The sequence below is a fragment of the Lissotriton helveticus genome, chromosome 4_1, assembly GCF_964261635.1.
Source record: "Lissotriton helveticus chromosome 4_1, aLisHel1.1, whole genome shotgun sequence".
NCBI lineage: Eukaryota > Metazoa > Chordata > Amphibia > Caudata > Salamandridae > Lissotriton > Lissotriton helveticus.
This window is the reverse complement of record NC_136063.1, coordinates 115,308,844-115,329,080: the sequence shown is the minus strand read 5'-3', so window position 1 is coordinate 115,329,080 and position 20,237 is coordinate 115,308,844.

Sequence of the window (20,237 nt, the reverse complement as noted above, 5' to 3'; positions counted from 1 at the left end):
TTTATTAATATGTTCCTGGAGATGTTTTGACCTTCTGACCTCCTGTAGATTTGTTTTGCATGTCAGTTTTGTATTTAACCTTGTTTCTTAAATGTCATATTTTTGTAATGTATCTGTTCTGTTTTTTTATCCTGTATATTTTTTGTGGCCCTCTTCCGAGAGCCAAAACATAATAAATAAATTGAATTGTAATTGTGACCAACATCTGTCTTCCTTGTCCTCAGGTTTAGGAGTTATGGTAGGCCAGGGATTGCAAGGGCCTTTGGGATCAAGAAATGATTGGTGTAAAAAATTAGTATTAGATCTGAAACCAGAAGCGGAAGTGAGCGAGTGTTTCAAGAATGACAATGGAGTGAAGCTGAACTCTCTGATCCCTTTCGCAGGGGGTGCCATGTAGATATGGAGCCATGTGGGGTTAAGACAAGAACCCTTTGGCACTCCTTTATTAAGCTCAAAAGTTCAGGATAGAAGGGTTTGTGATTAATGGCCTGTGATCATTGGAATAGAAAGATTGAGAACCATGACAGGGGTCATCCACAGATCACAACCTCATCCAGACTTTTGGAGTAGTATATAATGGGATACTGCATCCAAGGCTGCTGATAAATGTGCGCAATCGCCGTTAAATGGAGGAACATAAATGTCTCTGACATGTATGTACCCCTATTTAACTGTGATTGTGCTGATATGTATATTGTAATATCAACCATAAGTGTACACAGGACCCACTAGTTTTTTTGTTTAATTGTAAGCACCCTTGTTCCATGTGAGTAGGGTGTCCTTTGTGCTTTCTTACATGGCTGATAAATAAAGCAGCACCAGAAAGACCACCTGCAAGTTATCAAGAGAATATATTTTATTTTTTGGGAGGGGGGTTTGTATAGTGCTAACTTGACCCAGAGGTATCAGAGCGCTATATATGAGCACCAGTTACGTAACATACGGACACACATTCATTTTTTGTTAGGCACAGGGAGATTAAGTGATTTGGCCAGAATTACAGAATGCTGAGTGTCCCTGCCGAGACTCAAACTCAGTTTCCCATCTCGGAGGTCGACCGCCCTAGCCGTTTGACCACATTCTATCGCCAATATCTTATGACACCTGTTACTGACATCAGTGCAGACTCAGTACTGTACATTGGTGTGAAACCAGACTGTGAATAATCCAGATACCCAATAGACTCTGTATATTTTGTGAGTTGGTTACAGGGGCAGAAGGGAAATGGGACCATATTTTGATAGGTCTGCAGCTGGGGAGTTCCCCTTCTTGTGGATAGGAATTATCTCTGCAGCTTTCCACTCTGTTGGAAGTTGTCCTTTCTTCACTGAAAGATTTAATATGGAGCAAATGAAGGGAGCAAGTTGTTTAGCTAACACTGATAAAATACTTGATAGAATTTAGTCCAAATGTGACCCTGATTTGGTCACTTTCAGCGTTGCCTACACTGTATCCACCTGAAGAGGGGTGAAACTATCCAGGGAGCTGACATTATCGGAATTGGGAGGAGTGTGAGTGTGACTTAGTGCTTCTTTAGTGAATCACTAGCTCCTGTAAATTTATCATCAATCAGATTGATTTTATCATCAAAGTATTTTATTTGTAATGTTTTATATAGTGCAGACTAGACCTGATAAGGTTATCAGAACGCTTAACATCAGTTACATCATAAGAAAAGTTCAGCACTAGTCACATATAAATGAGTATCTAACATGAGATCTTGTAAATTGTAAATTGTAAGTTCTCGTTGAGGGTCAGGACTGTTTTAGCCATTCTCGTTTAGAGATCATCATGTATATTGGTGGATGAGCAGCTTATGGTTAGTATCAACTTGCCTCAGGGCTGGGATTGGGAGAGAGTTTTATTCATTAGAAGTAGTTTGACTCCTTTTTTGAAGGAGGTGGTGGAGGGGTTCACTCTTATTGCTTGGGGCAGGGTGCAATTTTTAGCTGTGCTCTTGCCTCATACAGGAGCCAATTCAGTTCAGTTAGATCCAGGGTGATGTGGTTGTTCTTTCTGTAGCCAGTGACAAGTCTTGCAGCCGCATTGAGTGAGGGTCTTAGAGGAGCCAGACTGGATCTCAGCATGCCACAAATGGTTGTATTCCCATAGTCTATTTTTGGTAGAACTAATGATTGAACAGCTGGTTTTAGGTCGTTGTCGTTGAGGAAGGGTTTTAGTTTTCTGAGAATGCTCATATGAAAGTAGGCTCCACTGGTGGGTGTGCCGATGTGTTCCCTCTTGTTGAGATTCTTATTCAGTATTATTCCCAGTGATCTTGTGGAATGTATAATGTGAGGTTTGCATTTGAGGGCTGTTAGGTGTTTTATCCAGTTTAAGATGCCACCTTGTCCTTGTGGTAGGGAGATTAGGAGAAAGTTAGTTTTGAGCCCTTTGAGTTTGAGGTGTTTTTTTGTTACAACATAACTCAAGTCTAAGAACTTGACCTCTGTGCACAGTAGCCTAAAGGCTGTTGCTATATTCACATTAAAAACAATTACTTATAATAATTCAAATATTCAACACATGATCTGATGCTGAAAACACCATTAAATTAAAACGCCATAGAACATAAGCACGTACTCATAATACACAGAAACATTTAATCTGTTACAATCACAGAAAAACATCTTTCTTTGTTCGGGTCAATCCACGAAGTTGTTCCTTTGAATGTCCACCCAATGCATTTCAGGCTCCATTGGCCCTTCTTCAGGGGATTATTTCCGTGAATAATACAAACTATATACTCTTTGCTTATGTTCTATGGCATTTTAATTTAATGGTGTTTTCAGCATCAAATCATGTGTTGAATATTCAAATTATTATAAGTAATTTTTTTTTTAATGCAAATATAGCAACAGCATTTAGGCTACTTTGTACAGAGGTCAAGTTATTAGACTTGAGTTATGTTGTGATGTTTTACAGGCATGATCAGACAGCATTTCCTCCCATGTAGCACGCCGAGTTTAAGTTTATCAAAGGAGTAGGTAACTAAAAGGAGTGCTTCTTTCTTCAATACTAGTGTTTTTTTGTTAGCCAGATGTGGGTTTTTTGTAAGGTTGTGTTGAGTAGGCAGATGTCATCCGGTGATGATATTTTTAGGTATCGTTGGGTATCATCGCGTACATGTGGTAGTGTATTTTGAAGAGTTTCAGAATTTCAGTGGTGCCATGAATAGATTGAAGGGAGTAGGTACCTTGCAGTACTCCTAGGGAGACCAGTGTGTTCGAGGATAGAGATTGGTTAATCTTGATTCTTTGAGTTTGGTTGTCTAAGAAGGAGGCAAACCACTTCAGGACAGCTCCTGATAAACCCATTCTGTGTTCAAGTAGGTCTAGGAGACTGATATGTTTGACCATATCGAAGCATGATGATATGTCTAGGACTTGTTTTGACCTAGTATTCTGAGAGCGTAATCGACAATGTGGGTCATGGCAGTTTCTGTGCTGTGATTTTGCCTGAAGCCTGATTGGAACTGGTCAATGAGGTGGAATTGGGCTATATGGTTGCATAGTTGGGAGTGGACGCACTTCTCCAGTAATTTTGCTAGTGTGAGAATAGTGGATATTGAACTGTAGTTATCTGGAATTGTGTGGCCATCCGTGGGTTTTTTAAGAGTATTGGTTACCTGTCCTTCTTTTAAGCAACTTGGAAGGGTTCCTTGCAATAGAGATGCATTCACTATCTTTGTCCAGTTGGGTATAATAGCAGTTTTGTGTGGGTATATGGGTCGGGCAAGGGCTATGCACATAACAGGCAACGGGCAGGCAAGCGCCTTTTGAGAGCTAAGTTAGGCACTTTGTTCTACAGCGCATAGCGGTGCTGAGGAACCTCCGAAGGCAAGCGGAGCTGGTGTTTCCCCTGTACGAAGCTAGCAAAATCAAAAACTAGCTTAAGCAAACAAAGTACAGCATGAAGAGGAGGGCGAAGTGGGGCACCATAACTGAAGAGCCTCCCAACAAAAACAAAAACAAAACCACTACAGGGACAGTGATAGCGATGGTTAATATGTCAAGTTAATGTGCCAGTTAATGTGTCAAGATGGCACCTGAGGAGTTATGAAACCGCACCCATTGGGCAACCGGTCAGAGCCTAGGAGTGCAGTTTGACTTAAAAATAACAATGATGCACGCGGCCACCCCCGCAGCACATAGCGTTTAGTGAGTAGTGTGGAGAGAGCCGCGAGCGCCCCAATGGCCAGCCCGGTGCTGCTGTGGAGACCGCCACAATGGGAGCGGGTAGCGATAGGGCTGAAGACACAATATTCTTACATGCTGAACTCTTGACTGATGTTGGGATAGCTGTAAATCGTGGCTCCAAATCGAGAGAGCAACTGCACTTACTACCGAGACACGGTCACGTAACCATGGATGCCTAACCCTAAAATGGCGGATCCTCGTGACATATTACCTCAAATTCAAAAGTGAGATGCCATTCATTTTCAGGAGAACTGCCTGTTGTTTTCAAAATCAGGCCACAACTCAAATGGGCTCGGGGAAACCTTGTCGGACCCCCTTTCACCCCTGTGGACGGCAATGGTGAGATCTAGTGTCCTTTCTAAGACCTACTGGGAGTCTGGCCCTTCCTTCCCTGTTAACCACTGTCTTTCTCTGCACACTCACGGTGTGTAAGAGGGTCCTAGGATGCCCGACCCCAACATGGCCGACAGTGGTAAACTTTTTCCCCCCTTGCTGATCTTTTACTTTTACTTACAAAACCCTGCCATGACTGTGCCATACCTCAAGAGGACGTCTGGAATTTTTTCGGACCAAGGATCCCCCCACCCGCACTATTCTGACATTCCCCTGACTACAATTGACCCCTGCCCTGGCCGTCACCTACCCACTCGGTCTTTGGGCTGACTTTCCCTTTATCTCTTTTCCATCTTCCCCCTGTCCTCTCTCTTCTCACTCCACCTCTCCCCTTTCCCTCTCTTTTTGTCTTTCTGGACATTGGACACAGTTCTTCCTTGTCTCCCTTTTATGGCTCCTTCCTCCCTTTCTTTCCGATAAATCTCTCAATCTTGTTGCTTGTTAACTGTACCTTACTACGCTATTGTAACTGATGTAACTTGTAACACAATGTTCCTCTGGTATAGCGCTCTGATACTTACGGGTTTAGCCAGCACTTTATAATCCTTTTGATGTACCTTATAATGCAACGTTCCCCTAGTTATGCGCTCTGATACCTCCGGGTCTAGATATCGCTATATATAACCTTCGCAAATCAAATAATCTAAAAACTGTTTTTTCCTGAACACTGAACACTGAGACCTGAGCAAAATGGCTGATGACCGTTGGAGATGCTTGACAGCTAATGTCTTATTACTTACCGGTAATCTTCATTACCCCGATTAGGGTCCTCCCCGTCCCAGTCCTTACAACGTGAGGCAGTCCTGCCTCCACCCAGCCAATCACAACGTCAGTATTCAAAGGTTACATAAGCCCCTCCCACCTACCGCCATGCCTGTTGTCAACAAGACTCCGACACAAACACAGCGGGAGGGCGGGAGGGTAAAGGACTGGGATGGGGAGGACCCTAATCGGGGTAATGAAGATTACCGGTAAGTAATAAGACATTACCCCCTCATGGGTCCTCCCCGTCCCAGTCCTTACAACGTGAGGAACCCACAAAAAATGCAGGACTCCAGGGATCCATGCAAAGCACAAATCTGTAAAGATCAATGAACAGCAACGTCCAAGACGTCAACAGAAAAACAGCCAGCAGAGGCATGTAAATCAACAAGCCAAGAAGGTAGCACAAATACGAGACGGCCAGGTGGCCGCCCAACAAACTCCTGGATAGAAACCCCTGCCACCCCTGCCCAGGAAGCAGGCACAGAACGTGTCTAACGACCCAGCACCAGAGACGGAGGAGGCTGACCCAAAGGAGCGAAAAGGCAGGCAGACCGCCAAACGCACCCACCGACCAACATTAGAACCGGAAACCCATATCCCCAAGTCCCACCTCCACAGGAGACAAACTGGTCAGGAGAAAATGAAAAACACCAGGGAAGGAAGGTGAGAAAAACCGGAGAGTCCAGCAAACCAACAAGGAAGCAGGAACAAGGGACCCCACAGCAGGCAAATCAGGAAGAATCACCTCCAGCCGCCAAAGGAAACGGGAAGAAACCACAGGCAGAAAGGCCGGAACAAACCACAAAACGACCCAATCCGGCAGGAACTCCCAACAGGGAAAAGAAACGAGCAAAGCACCCAAAGCATCCAACACACCCAACCGACGAGCGGAGGTGATGGCCAGCAAAAAAGCCACCGTAGCAGACAACCAGAACAAGCCAGCAACCAGCAAGGGCTCAAAATGGGGTAACATCAGACCCCCCCCGAACAGCAGGCAAAAACCCAAAAAGGCACGGGTACAGGAGAAACCGGCCGGCAAAGTGGAAGGGGCAAGGCCCTGTAAAAAAATAGTCCTGAGAAAATCAAACACAGGAGAGACCGGCCGGCAAAGTGGAAGGGGCAAGGCCCTGTAAAAAAATAGTCCTGAGAAAATTAAACACAGAGGTAGGATCCCCCAGCACAGGAACTACCAAATGGGAAGAACACCAAGAGAAAAAAGAACCCCAAAGATGACCACAGCACCCAAGGGTCGAAGGCCGACGTGACAACAGGATGCCACAAGCCACCACAGAGGAACAGCCCAAAGACACGAACCACAGCCGCACAAGAGCCAGAAGCAAGTGACAAAGATAGGGCAAAAGCCAGCTTTGGACCCCAAAGCAGAGCCGGAGTCAATGGAGTCCGGCCAAACCCGACCCCCGCCAACAGCAGCAGGAGCGGAAACCAAAGACACACACCCCCCCATATATCCCCCGACCATGCAGGATGAGAAAATAGGAGGGAAGGCACACAGAAAGCCGAAGGCCAAGGAAACGTGCAGGGGCCATGCAAATCCACACCAAAGTGAACGAAACATAGAAAATGCGCCGCCAAAGCGAGCACCAGAGGGCACAAAACAGAGGACAGGAGGAAACGGCCCAAGCAGCGTCTACAAATGAAAACGCAGACGGTCCCGAACACAAACTCAAAGCCAACAGAGGAGACACGGCCCAGAGAGAGCTGTGGGAGCCTGAGCCACCAGAAGCACAAGACACACCAATGAGCCATAGCGTTGTGGGAACAACACATGGAAGCCAGCAGGAGCAGAGACACGCAACTGGTTCCCCCAATAAGGCCCAAGCAGCAAAAAGCCACAGGAAAGCCAGCATGAATCAAAAAACTCGGTGGCCATCAAGGAACCCAATGTGGCACCCAACCTCAAGGACAGGCGTCCAAGGACAACAAGAGGAGAGAAGGGAGTTGAAAATGTACCCCAAACACCAGGTTGGGAGAGCAAAGACAGCAGGCCATAGTAGGAACCAGAACAGGGGAGAGAGGAACCAGAGCCAAATAACCTGCATGGAAAAGGACCCAAGGAGCCAACCAGAAGAAACACCAAGGACAGGAGGAACAAGCAAGCCCAAAGAACCACAGCAGTGGAGGCAGCCACCACCCCCTAGATCCCCAACCAACCGCAAAGGGCAGAAGGGTGACCCAGCAGGACCCACAAAAGAGTCAACAGGGAAGAGAACCGAGCTGGATGGTGAAAACAGCCCCCTGCAAAGTGATGAACAGGCCCGAGAAACCAAAGGCCTAGAACAGGAACCAGAAGAAAAATGGCCAGAACCAAAACTAACCCCAGAAACCGGAGCAAGGCCACAACGCCACCATCGCCAGAATAGCGACAAGGAGAGTGGAAGCAGAAACCGGACAAAAGCCACAAAGGGAAAAGCCAACAGCACCCCTCAGGCAGTCACCCACCCAAGTATGGACCAGTTCAGACCCTGAATAACATAGAAGAACAGGTGCAAGCAGGGCAGAACCGCCAACCAGCAAAAAACCTGCAAAGCAGGAGCCAGCACAGCGGAAAAAACCTGGGGAGCAGGAGAGAGGCCGAAAGGCAACACCCGAAACAGAGAAAGGAACCCATCCACAGCAAACCCCAGGCACCGCGGACCAGCTGGACGGATGGAACGTGAAAAACAGACAACACCCAAATCCAGGGAAGCCAAAAAAAAAAACACCAGGAAGAGGGGAAGGACAGACCGCAAGGGTAAATACAGACCAGTGGTACCAAATGGTATAAAGCCCCGGGACACAGAACCGTGTAGAAAGGAACCAAAGGGCGCCAGGGTCAGGAACAATGAGGAAGAGGAACCTTGGGCCCGCCCTGCCACCGGGACCAGCACAACAGCGCCCAGAGACAAAAACAGACCGACGCCCAAAGAAGAAGGAAAATGCAACACGGGTCAAAGGACAACGGAGCAACCGTGAAAACAGCCCAAAAAGAGGATCGGCCCGGAAAGGAATCCGGAAACCAAGAGCGAAGACCGACAGGACCCACCAGTCGGAAAGCAAACCGGACCAACAAGCCAGGAACAACGGATCAGTGCCCCAAAACCGTAACAAAAACAGCAACGGAGAAAGGGAACCCACTGCCATATGAACACCAGGAGTGGGACAAAGACCCGAAGAAGAAGAGGCACAACAGCAACCACCAGGTCACAGAGACCCCCCTCCCAGGGAACAACAATACCCAAAGCCCCGGACGACCAACACCCAGGGGCAGCCGCAGGCGCAACAGAGGCCGGGAACCAAATGGAACACAGCAAATCCCACCCCCCGACCATGAAAGGTCGGGAGGAAGACAGAGCACCACCACACAGACTGTCAGTAAAGGGAGCCAAAAAGCCAAGGAGCCACAGAAAAACAGACAGTGGACCAAGGTGGCAGTGCCACGTCAGCCGAGGAGAAGACTCAACCCATCAAGCCAAGACAGGAAGGAGGGCCCGTAAACAGCCAAACTCCACACAACCCATGAGAAGGAACAGTGAAGTACAGGCCGAACAAGAGCCAGCACGCACCCCAAAAGAAGAAGCAACACATGGAAATGCAGGAAACTGAGAGACAAAGTCCGCCAGATGAAACCGCCATCCCAGGAAACGCTGAAAACCCTGCGTATCTGCCGCAAGCCATGCATCAGACAGGATATCCAACAGGACAACATGGAAGGAAAAGGTCAACCACCACAGAGAAAACTAACTGTGCGGAAAAACCCCACAACAACCAGGGATCTAGGGCCACAACCCAGCATCATCCCAATAAAGACCTATCCTCAGGACAACACACCACAGGCCCTGGCAGCGCAGACTGGGCAGCCAAAACCAACAACTGGTTAAAAGCACAGATTGAAACTTTATCAACCCAGGTAATAGGACAGCATAGGCATGTCCCGTGAACACCAGTAGCCCTTCACAGTAGCCCTTCACAGTATCCAGCGCAGCCCCAAAATCTGCAAAAATGTCATCCACCAGCAGAACCAGGAAACTATGCCGAATGGAAACAGCCCAGGCAGGCACAGGTGAAGACGTCCCTGCACACATGGTGAGTGAACCTGAGCAATTGAACCAAACAGGAACTCACCACACAACAAAGGAAGTGCCCAGCAACTTCCAAGCAACACTGCCCCCAATCACCAAATCACACAACGTGAGACCGATGATATGACAGAAAAATACAAGGGCAGCCCTGTAGTCTCCACCCACAGCCCCAGGTCAAAAGACCATGGCCTTGGGGAGCGGACGCTGCACTAGAACGACAGCGCCGGAACGACCCGGGCCAGGACACCACGAAAACTCCCCACCCCAGCCCAGCACATGAACGGGGAGAGTCCCTCACCCCAGAACAGGAGCGCGGCTGACCGGGGGACCGGAGTGGCTGCACAGAGAGAAAAACACACAGGAAACAATGCAGAAGTAATAACAAACTGCAAATGAAATACTCCAGTGAAATTTACACAGTAAAATAATGCAGAAGCATAACACTGCAAATGAAACACTCAGAGCATCGTCCTGAAGAAAAACAGAATGCCATTGGAGCAGAAAAAAACAGGCATGGTGGTAGGTGGGAGGGGCTTATGTAACCTTTGAATACTGGCATTGTGATTGGCTGGGTGGAGGCAGGACTGCCTCACGTTGTAAGGACTGGGACGGGGAGGACCTATGAGGGGGTAATGAGGAGATTGGCCCTGGTTTTCCCCCTTGACCGCCACCTACCGAGCCAGACATTGGGCAATTTTCCTCCTCATTTCCCCGCTATTACTCCTTCCTCCCCTCCCTCCTACGAATTATTGAAACATTGTTTATGGGCACTGTACCTTACTATACTCTTGTATCTGATGTAACCTGTAACGCAACGATCCTTAATGTAAAGCGCTCTGATACCCTCTTGGGTCTAGTTTGCGCTATATAAAACTTTATAAATAAATGTTGTCTGGAAGCAGATCACAGAAGTGGTTTGACGGTTTGAATGTTGTTTTTAACTTGAGGATGTCATTTTCATCAAAGATTTTAAAAGTGTTCAAGGATGCATTGTTTTTGAGGGTAAGATCATGATCGGTATGTGTCATTTGTGGCCCGATGGGGTTAGATGGGGCGACAATGAGAGTTATTAATTTGCTGTAAGGAGCTATTTTTCTATCATTTTTGATTTTTCTAAGAAGTGGGCGGCAAAACTGTTGCAGTTGGGTAGCGGGTTGGGGCCTACAGAGGAGTTAGTATGATGTTGAGTGGATTACTGTTTAATGAGTTCAAATCATTTTCTTGCTCGATTTCTAGTATTGTTTATTTGATCTTTGAAGGTTAGTGAAAGACTTAAGAACTTTATATAATTCTCTGCCTGGCTAAGTGATGAGGCAATGTGGGCTTTTTAAGCCATTTTTATATTCTTGTGGTAATGTTTGAAAGTAGTTTTATACGTCTCTTTCTCATTCAGAATGTGTGAGTGACGCCAGCGTCTCTTCAGTTTTTTTGCAATGTGCCTTCTCCTTACGCAATTCAGTAGAGAACCAGACAGCATGAGGTCTCTGTGTGAAATTGTATTGTTGTTTCAAAGGGTCACTACTGTCTATTGTAATTTCTATCACATTATAATAGTCAACTAATCTTGCATTAATATTCCTTAGTTCCCGGTATGTGGGCACCATAAATTCTTTCATAAAATTGTCCAGAGTACTTTTGCGCCATTGTTTCCTAAGACTGTAAGAGGTAATTCAGGGAGGCATAACCGCCTTAGCCCCAATATTTGGAAATCAGTCAGGTATTGATCTGACCATTCCAAAGGGTGGGGTCTCTGTGTGAATGTGAGGCTAGTTGGTCAAAATGAGATCCAATGTGTGTCCCGCCAAATGGATAGGACCCTTATTATTCTTGTTCATATCTAGAGAGGCCAAGTCAGAAAGGAACTGAAATGCTTCCGTAGTAGAGGTAATTTAGCTGTGTATGTTAAAGTCTACAAATAAAACTAAATACTTAGAGGAGATAATGTGGGTAACAATCAGTTCCATTAATTGAAGGGGGAAATCACAGAAGAGTCCATTGGGGCAATAAACAAGTGCTTACATGCCATATTGCCCTTGATTAAGTCCATAGAGTGGAGACATTTGGAATTGCAGGCCCCTCTCAGGTCTAGCAAATGCGGCCTTACACAGACTTCATTCTGAGTGTGACAAGGGGCAGGAATCCTGACCCCTGGATCCATTCGGGTGCAGACAGACTTGCCTTTGGTATGACTACTGTTGCGCCCCTGCTAGTTGGCAGTTGACCTTTGTTTATTCCTCTGAGACAGCCACACAATAGAGGGACTGGGTGTTGGAAGGATAGGCCAACCTGGTAGGATTGGAGAAGAGCTGTGCACAGCCACATTTACACTTCAGAGCAGCTGGGTCAGCCCATACACAATGAACTTCACACTAGCCTTTTGTGCTCCCCGACATCATGCATGTTAACTTCTTGATCTCTGTTGGTCCCTTACCTTTTGAAATATGTTGTGCATATCTCTCAAGGGCACATATCCAGATAACTCTATGCAGTCTGTGCAGGAGGGTGGCACCATAAATACTGTCTCAGTGTGGGCCAATGATTCATTTTCTCTGTTTACCTGTCATCCATCATTTGCAACAACATTGCACTGTTTTACTTCCCGATGATTACTGTAGATTGGAACCTGACTAGTGGAGAAGTGTGGCTCAATGGTTAGAGTAAAAGGGACTGGGAAGGCTTGGGTCCTGTCACTATCCGGCCTGGACCTCTCTCAATAAAGTAAACAAACAAAGTGGCCGGACAGCTTGGGTTGAGATACTAATGCAGTACCTAGTACAATGAATTACCAGGTTGAACAGACATGTGTCTGAAATTACTTTTTTATTTTATAAAAAGATTAGAAAAAAGCTTTCTTTATAGCATCAAAAGACACAACAAAACATTTAACGAGTTTTACAAACGATACATTCCATAAATGAAAACAACAATACAAATCAATGGAGGTTTCAACCAATGAAATCCAAAACAGTATACATTTCATAGACAACTGTACTATGCCTCGAATTGAGTGATCTATGAGGCACCAATCCTGGATATGGAACAAACAAGTGGTCTAACAGAATGGAACACTGGCCTACTTGTTTATCATCTGCAAAAAGATACACAGTGCATTTATCACCAAGTGCTACAACGAATAGGAATTACACGGAGGCAATTCTGCAGTTTACACATGTATTAATTACATTCCTATCGAGCCTTAAAACATTGGTATCTTGCAGGAAAGAACGTCGACGCGTTTCAAACCCAAGTGTGTTTAACGGGTTCTCCTCAGGACATGGATTGGGGGGTCGTTGTCACTATAAAATAATTACAAAAACTATATCAGAGAAGGGCTAATCAATATAAGCTTCTCGCTAGGACTCACACACTTAAAAGTTCAAAGGGTACCTTATTGGCTGGGGGTTTGGATCACTCCCTGCAATCACAAAAAGGTTCAAAGATCCAAATTAGGGTCATGCCTCCACAATGCCTCTCATATTTAACGAGTGGACTACAACATCCAAGACATACCTCAATGGTGCGCCAATAACGATCACTAGGAGGGATGCCGACACACGTCGATTGTGCAACATGCAGATCAGGAAAGCTAAAAAAACGGGGGATTCTTGTTAATAAACCTCATTGAGTGTACTGGAATGGTGAATGGGGTTTATACATTGTAGGATCCTACCTTCGTTATACGGGCATGAGTCCCTTCATAGACGCTTGTTCAAGCGGCGGCCGCCGCCTGGACTTGTGCGCTGTTGAGACACAAGACGAGCGTTTTAGTAAAGCGTCACATTCCGCTTTTTTAGTATGAAACTGCATCAGCAGTACATATCACCTTACTTCTCTTTGACGATTCAGAAGAGTTAAATTCCGGCACCCAACTCCATGTGAACAGACCGCTAGTGACTGAAAGGGGCGTGTCTAATTGTCGTGTTTTGGCAGCTCCTGAGTTAGCGTTTAGCACAGCTACACGGTCTTTTCTGTTAACTTGACCAAAACGAACGGGGGCCATTTTGAATCCCTCTGACTTCCGTTTCCTATGAACACGCTGCCTCGTGGTCAGTGTGCCCTTTTGTCCTTTCTCGATACCCATGGTCACTAGTCTGCTCGGCAACAGGCTATTTTTAGTACTGGTCAAGCGCACATGCGCATTACGCACCAATTGGTCACTCTTTAGGAATGTTCACACTAACTGACCAGTGCTGTTGAAACTCCTCCCACATGTTGGCCGTGTTCCAAAAATGACCTTATATGTACCTAAAATGTGTAACTTGTAACCGCCTATCTTTTTATTGCTAATAAACTGTATAAAAGAGGTCGCGCACCGATGTTCGGTGTGCTACTTCTTACATTACCGAAGGGTGCTGTAGGAATGTATCACCACCCCATGGGGTCTTAATAAACTTGTCTTTTACCTTTTCCAGTGTCCGTGCCAACTTCTATACTAAGGGGTTCGAGAGTTTCACAGAGTATGTAGGCCTGATTTGAACCCAACACCACAATTGGCGACCACGAAGGGACTCATCGGCGACTCGGATGCCCGAAGGAGAGGTCGTGACGAAGGTCAGGAAACTCGCCATGGACGCGTACGCTGCCACTGAGTGACCCGAGTCTCGGCACCCACGGTGTGTTTTCCCGTCCTTCCGATCTGACCTTCCAGGTGGCGCCGGTCCTCGACTGAGATTCTGATCTTGGATTGTCGTGATGTGCCGTTTTGGCTGATTTGACCACAGAACTTGGCAGTTGGACTTTGGACGTTTGAAAAGAAAATTGGTAAGCTTTTGATTGGTGAGGTAGTCTACTGACACTTACTGTGGCCTTTTGAATTTTGAATTTGAATTTGAATTTGAATTTGTTAGCTAACGTTTTGAATCTTTTGAGGCATGTAGGGATATTTCTCTGATTTATTTGATTTGAACAGTGCACCGTGTTAGGTGGCATTTTTGTAGTATCGCGTTTTCGTGGTACGTTTTGAAACATGCCTGTTTTTAGCACACTCCGTAGGATGTGCTGTTCTGAAAATGGTACCAATTATCGATTAAGTGCAAAACAGCCGGCTCCCCCAGAGGGGACTCCAAATCGTGAAATGTATGTCAAATTCGGTATTCCACCAATAATGTATAGTACATTATGGCATAAGTATACTAAAACTGATCATGAATTACAGTGGCCGCTATATGGGTCGTTTGACCTTCGAAAGGTACAGTATGTAGAACAGTGTTTGTTTCAGCGAAGGTCTAGACAAGATATGTTTGATTGTGTGCGTATGTGGGAGAAAGAGGTGCGTGAACGAGCGAAGCGTGAGGAAGCCTTGGCGGAGAAAGTGCAGCGGAAGGCTGCACATGACAAAGCTTTACAGCTACAGGAGAAGGAATTACAGGAAAAGAAAGAGAGGGAGAGACGAGAACGCAATTTACAGGTTAATGGTCAATTCCCTATCAGGCGTCCTCTCTATCCAGTCCTTACTAATGAAACGGATGATTTTTCATTACTAGATCGTTGTCCGCCCCCGTACGTCGCACCAACGGCTCCGAGCGAGGGATCAGACGAGGATAGTGATCGAACACAGCGTACCAGGTTACATGCGGAACGAGCTGCGGAATTACGTTCATTTGCACGAAAACTAAATATTAATACTGTTACTGTTTCTGACGTTACTGAACAAATGGAACAGTGGCCTGATAAGGAACGACTGTATTTTTTAGATCAGTTTGGAGATGAAGTTGTTGAGCGGTATAGAAAATATTCTCTCGAGTTAGAACCAAAGGAGATATCCAAGGGTCGTGAGTATTTTCGTAAAGGTCTTTTTGTTCTTTCAGATGCGGACGACTTCTTCAAGCGTTTGATTGAACTACGTAATGAGGCGACACGACTACGGGAGGTGGCAAAGTCGAAGAATTCGTCTGCGTCCGGAGCGACGGGGATATCCAAAGAATGCCCTATCTTTGAACCAGATAAGATCGCTGCGATTAATGTTAGACCTATGCGAGAAGCTGCGCCTTTATATGTCCCTCATAAAGGGGATGGCACAGATGATGATAAAAGATCCAAAGACGCGAAAGGGTATTTTGTATATAATTGGGTTTATACGCCTTGGAATAGAGCAGATGTCATGGCGCTTAAGAATGCTTTACCTGATCCCCGTAAAAACCCTGCGGCTTTTTATGAAAATGTTGAAAGTGCAATTTCTTCATGTATCATGACGTTAGTTGATATTGATCTATTTTTCGGGTTGATATTGCCCCCTGATATGTGGAGAGTAATTCGTAGGTTTGATGACCTCACGACTCTCGGGGCCACTTGGAAAGATCTTGTTCAGGCTGATTTAGATAGAGAACCAGCATGTAAGCCGTGTCAATTAATATTAGACCTTCCAGGGGCCATACTAACAAAACTAAAGACTCTTGCTCCCGCTAAAAAGATTGATTGGACTATATTAGCCTCTTGTAAGCAGAAAGCGGAAGAATCAGTTTCCGATTTTTTCTCTCGCTTCGAGGAAGCGTTCCATGATTACAGTGGTCAATTATTGACAGAAGATACTGGCAGGCATCTATTCGTTGATAAGTATGTAGCTAATCTCCTACCGGAGATTGCGAAACGATTAAAAGCGAGTGAAAGTTCATGGACCACAGCAACCCCTGCTTCTTTATTGACTATGGCTCAATATTATGAAAGACAGGAATTGGAGGCGAAAGAAAGTAGTGAAAAGAAGGCGAAGGAATTGAAAACGAAGGTAATGTTAGCTCAGGTTCAGGCTACGAGAGGGAACAATAGAGGGGGGCGAGGATCGTACAGTAATGCTCCTCCCCCTCGTTCTGACATTTCTGTGAATCAATGTGCATACTGCAAACAGTTTGGGCATTGGATTGCAGACTGTCCGGTGTTTCGAGAGCAGCGTAATTTGAGGGGACGAGGAAGTGGGAGATCTAGGAATTATTATGGAGGGTCAAGAGGAGGTTATGGCACGAATGATCGTGGAGGACATGGAGCAAGGGGTCGTGGTCAGGCAGATTATAATATGTTTGATAATCGCAATCAATATCAGATCAATGAGGGTGGTCCTGCTGAACTACGGGATGAGCATTACGCATAGGATTGCGTAGGATGGGGTGTGGAATCGGTTGAGGTACCAGTTGATCAAAGGGGTCCATACATAGAAGCACATGTTCTGGGTTCTACTGATCAATTTCTGGTCGATACAGGAGCTACTCGTAGCGCTTTGTCCAAATACTTGGTTCCAAGGGCTCCCCTGTCTGGCGAGGTAATTACAGCAATAGGGTTCGATGGAACACCTACTTCTAGCCCACTGTCTCAACCAGTTACATTTCATGTTGATAAATTTGCTGCCCCTTGTCCCTTTTTGTTGTCTCCGAATACACCAGATAATATTATTGGACTCGATATGTTAAAACATTTTCGAGCTACTATTCGCTGTGCCCCAGAAGGAGTGCGAGTTGTGTTGAATGAGAATTACCCAGACTTTGAGCGAGTGTGTTTTCTCCATGAATCTGAAGTATTGGCCTCCTTACCAAACACGTTGTGGGCCACTTCTGACACGGATGTGGGGCAGATGTTAATCCCTCCAGTACGTATTACTGTAAAGGAGGGAGTCTCTCTACCACGTGTCCCACAATATAAGATTTCCAGAGAAGGTGAACTTGCTTTGATACACATTGTAGATGATTTAATTTCGGCAGGAGTAGTTGAGGAAGTCCCCTACAATGTTTGTAATAGCCCAATTTTACCGATCCTTAAAAGAGATACAGATGCTAAGGTTTACCGTTTCATTATTGATTTGAGGGAAATAAACAAGATAGTAGTGCCTCAGTACCCGGTGGTGTCTGACATCACCACATTGCTTACGTTGGTTCCACCGACGGCAACTACTTTTACAGTCATTGATTTGAAGAATGCCTTCTTTTCGATCCCTGTACATCCTGACAGTCGATATCTATTCGGCTTTACATTAAATAATAAATCGTACAGATTCTGTCGAGTTCCTCAAGGCTATACTGAAAGTCCTAGCATTTATAGTCAGGCATTAAAAAGACAGCTTGATTCCTTTGACTTACAAGAGGGAGTGGTTCTCATTCAATATGTAGACGATATCTTACTTGCTGCAGACACGCCAGAACAATGTGAGAAGAGTACCTTTTCCTTGCTTTCCTTCCTGGCCAAACATAATCATAAAGTTTCGAAGAAAAAGCTGCAATATTGTAGACCAAAGGTGACCTACCTCGGTCATCTTTTGTCTAAGGAGGGCCGTGCATTGACACCAGATCGAATTCAAGCAATTCTAGATACTCCAGTTCCTCGCACTCAGAAGGATGTTCGCGCCTTTATAGGTTTGACGTCTTTTTGTAGGCAATGGATATTGGGTTTTTCGCATATTGTTAAACCATTGTTAGCATTGTTGTCTAAAGATATACCGATTCCCATTGAATGGACGGATGAATGTCAGAATGCTTTTGAACAATTGAGACAAGCTCTTTGTTCTGCACCAGTGTTAGGTACACCTGACTACACGAAGGTTTTCACATTATATGTACACGAGAAGGATGGGTGCGCGTTGTCAGTCTTAGTGCAGACACACGGAGACAAACAGAGGCCTTGTGCATACTTCTCGGCGGTACTCGACCCTGTGGCTCGAGGATTGCCTGGATGTTTTCGAGCAGTTGCAGCAACAGCAGTTGCGATACGACAAAGTGAGGGAATAGTTTTGTCACACAAATTGTTGGTGCTAGTTCCCCATGCGGTAGATGCGTTACTGAATCAAACGAAAACGCAGCATCTAACCAGTGCCCGACTTACAGGATATGAGCTAACGTTGTTGGCGCCTCACATCACACTAAAACGATGTGCAACACTAAATCCTGCTACTTTATTGCCGGACCCTGTTGCTGAGACCCAGAAGGAAGAACAACATGATTGTGTTTTTCTGACTGAGGAACAGACAAAGGGTCGTATCGACTTACAGGATACGCCATTTCCAGATGTAGATGGGGAACTGTGGGTTGATGGATCGTGCGTGAGGTTACCAGATGGTACGACTTCCGCAGCTTATGCGATCACGACACTTAAGACTGTGGTAGAAGCAGCACGGATACCCCAAAAATCGGCTCAAGCGGCTGAGTTGATAGCCTTAACGAAGGCATGTGAGTTAAGTGCTGGATTATGTGTGAACATTTACACGGATAGTCGTTACGCTTTTGGAGTAGTGCATGATTTTGGCCTACTTTGGAAGGAACGAGGATTCCTGACTTCACACGGAGTACACATCATGCATGGAGAATTGGTACGCGATCTCCTTAATGCACTGTTATGCCCAGAGAAAGTTGCAATAGTCAAGTGCAGTGCACACAAAAAGGTGACGGACAAAATAGGACAAGGCAATGCTTTTGCAGACCGTATTGCAAGAGAGACCGCTATGCTGCAAAATAATTTCCCCATGTATGTGGTGAAGTCACAAGCTGAGCGGTGGCATGATGCTAAAGAAGAAATACTAGATATACAGAAGTCAGCATCAGAGGCAGAACTTGTGAAATGGGCCACTGAAGGAGTATTAGATGATGAGGGTTGCTGGCGTAGTAAAGATATGGAGAGATGGAAACTACCCATGGCCTATTTACAAACAATGGTGCAAATGACACACGGGCTGGCACACATTGGAGCTCTCGCAATTAATAAATTGCTTGCACGAGTTTGGGAAAATGCTGACATTGCTAGCACGGCTAAGAGAGTAGTGCAGACCTGTCTGATATGCTTGCAGCACAATCCTGGACAAGGGACTCATACTCCTAAAGGTGGGTTTGTTCCACCTACTGCACCATTTGAAGTACTACAAATGGATTACATCCAGCTGGAGCGCTGTAATAATCTCAAGTATGTCCTAGTAGTGGTGTGTGCCTTCAGCAAATGGATTGAGGCTTACCCTACGAAAGACAATACAGCATTGACAACAGCCAAGGTGTTACTTAAGGAGTACTTCCCGCGCTACGGTGTTTGTAAACTTATGTGGAGTGATAATGGCCCTCATTCATTGGAAAAGTAGTGGAATATGTCCTGAAAGGATTGGGAATCAAACAACGATTCCATGCTGTCTTTCATCCGCAATCAGCAGGTTTAGTAGAACGATACAATGCAACTCTGAAGCTGAAGCTAGCAAAGATAGTGGCATCTACATCTCTGAAATGGCCGGATGCTTTGCCTTTGGCATTGCTGTCCATTCGATCAGTGCCACATTCTCGATCTGGCCTCACACCCTACGAAGTGGTGTTTGGAAGGCCTATGAATATTTGGGGAGTTCCAAAACCTTGTTTGATACATGATATGCCTTGTATAATGATGAATGATTATCTGGCACGATTAACAAATGATTTGCTTTCTATTCATCAACAGGTTCGAGAGGCGCTCCCTGATAACTCCACTGGTGAGGCTCACGATCTCCGCCCTGGGGACCACGTGATGGTCAAAGTCTTTGAGCGATCCAGCAGTTTGGAACCGAGATGGCATGGCCCTGAGCAAGTGCTGCTGGCTACGCGAACTGCTGTGAGAGTCACCAACAAGAAGCGGTGGATACATTCAACGCACTGCCGACGTGTCTCTCCGGATCTGGTGAGCCCTGTGGTGCTATCCGACTACAGAAAGATTTTGGATACAGAAAAGAGCCCAGCTGTCACGTCTGATGAATTGGAGGGAGCCTTCCCGGACCACGTTGTTTCTGATAAAGTGAAGTATAATCTACGCCCCAGGAAATAAGATTCCTTTTGTGTTTTTGAAACTGGTTGGTAACCGCTCTGAGGTTTGTGAAACG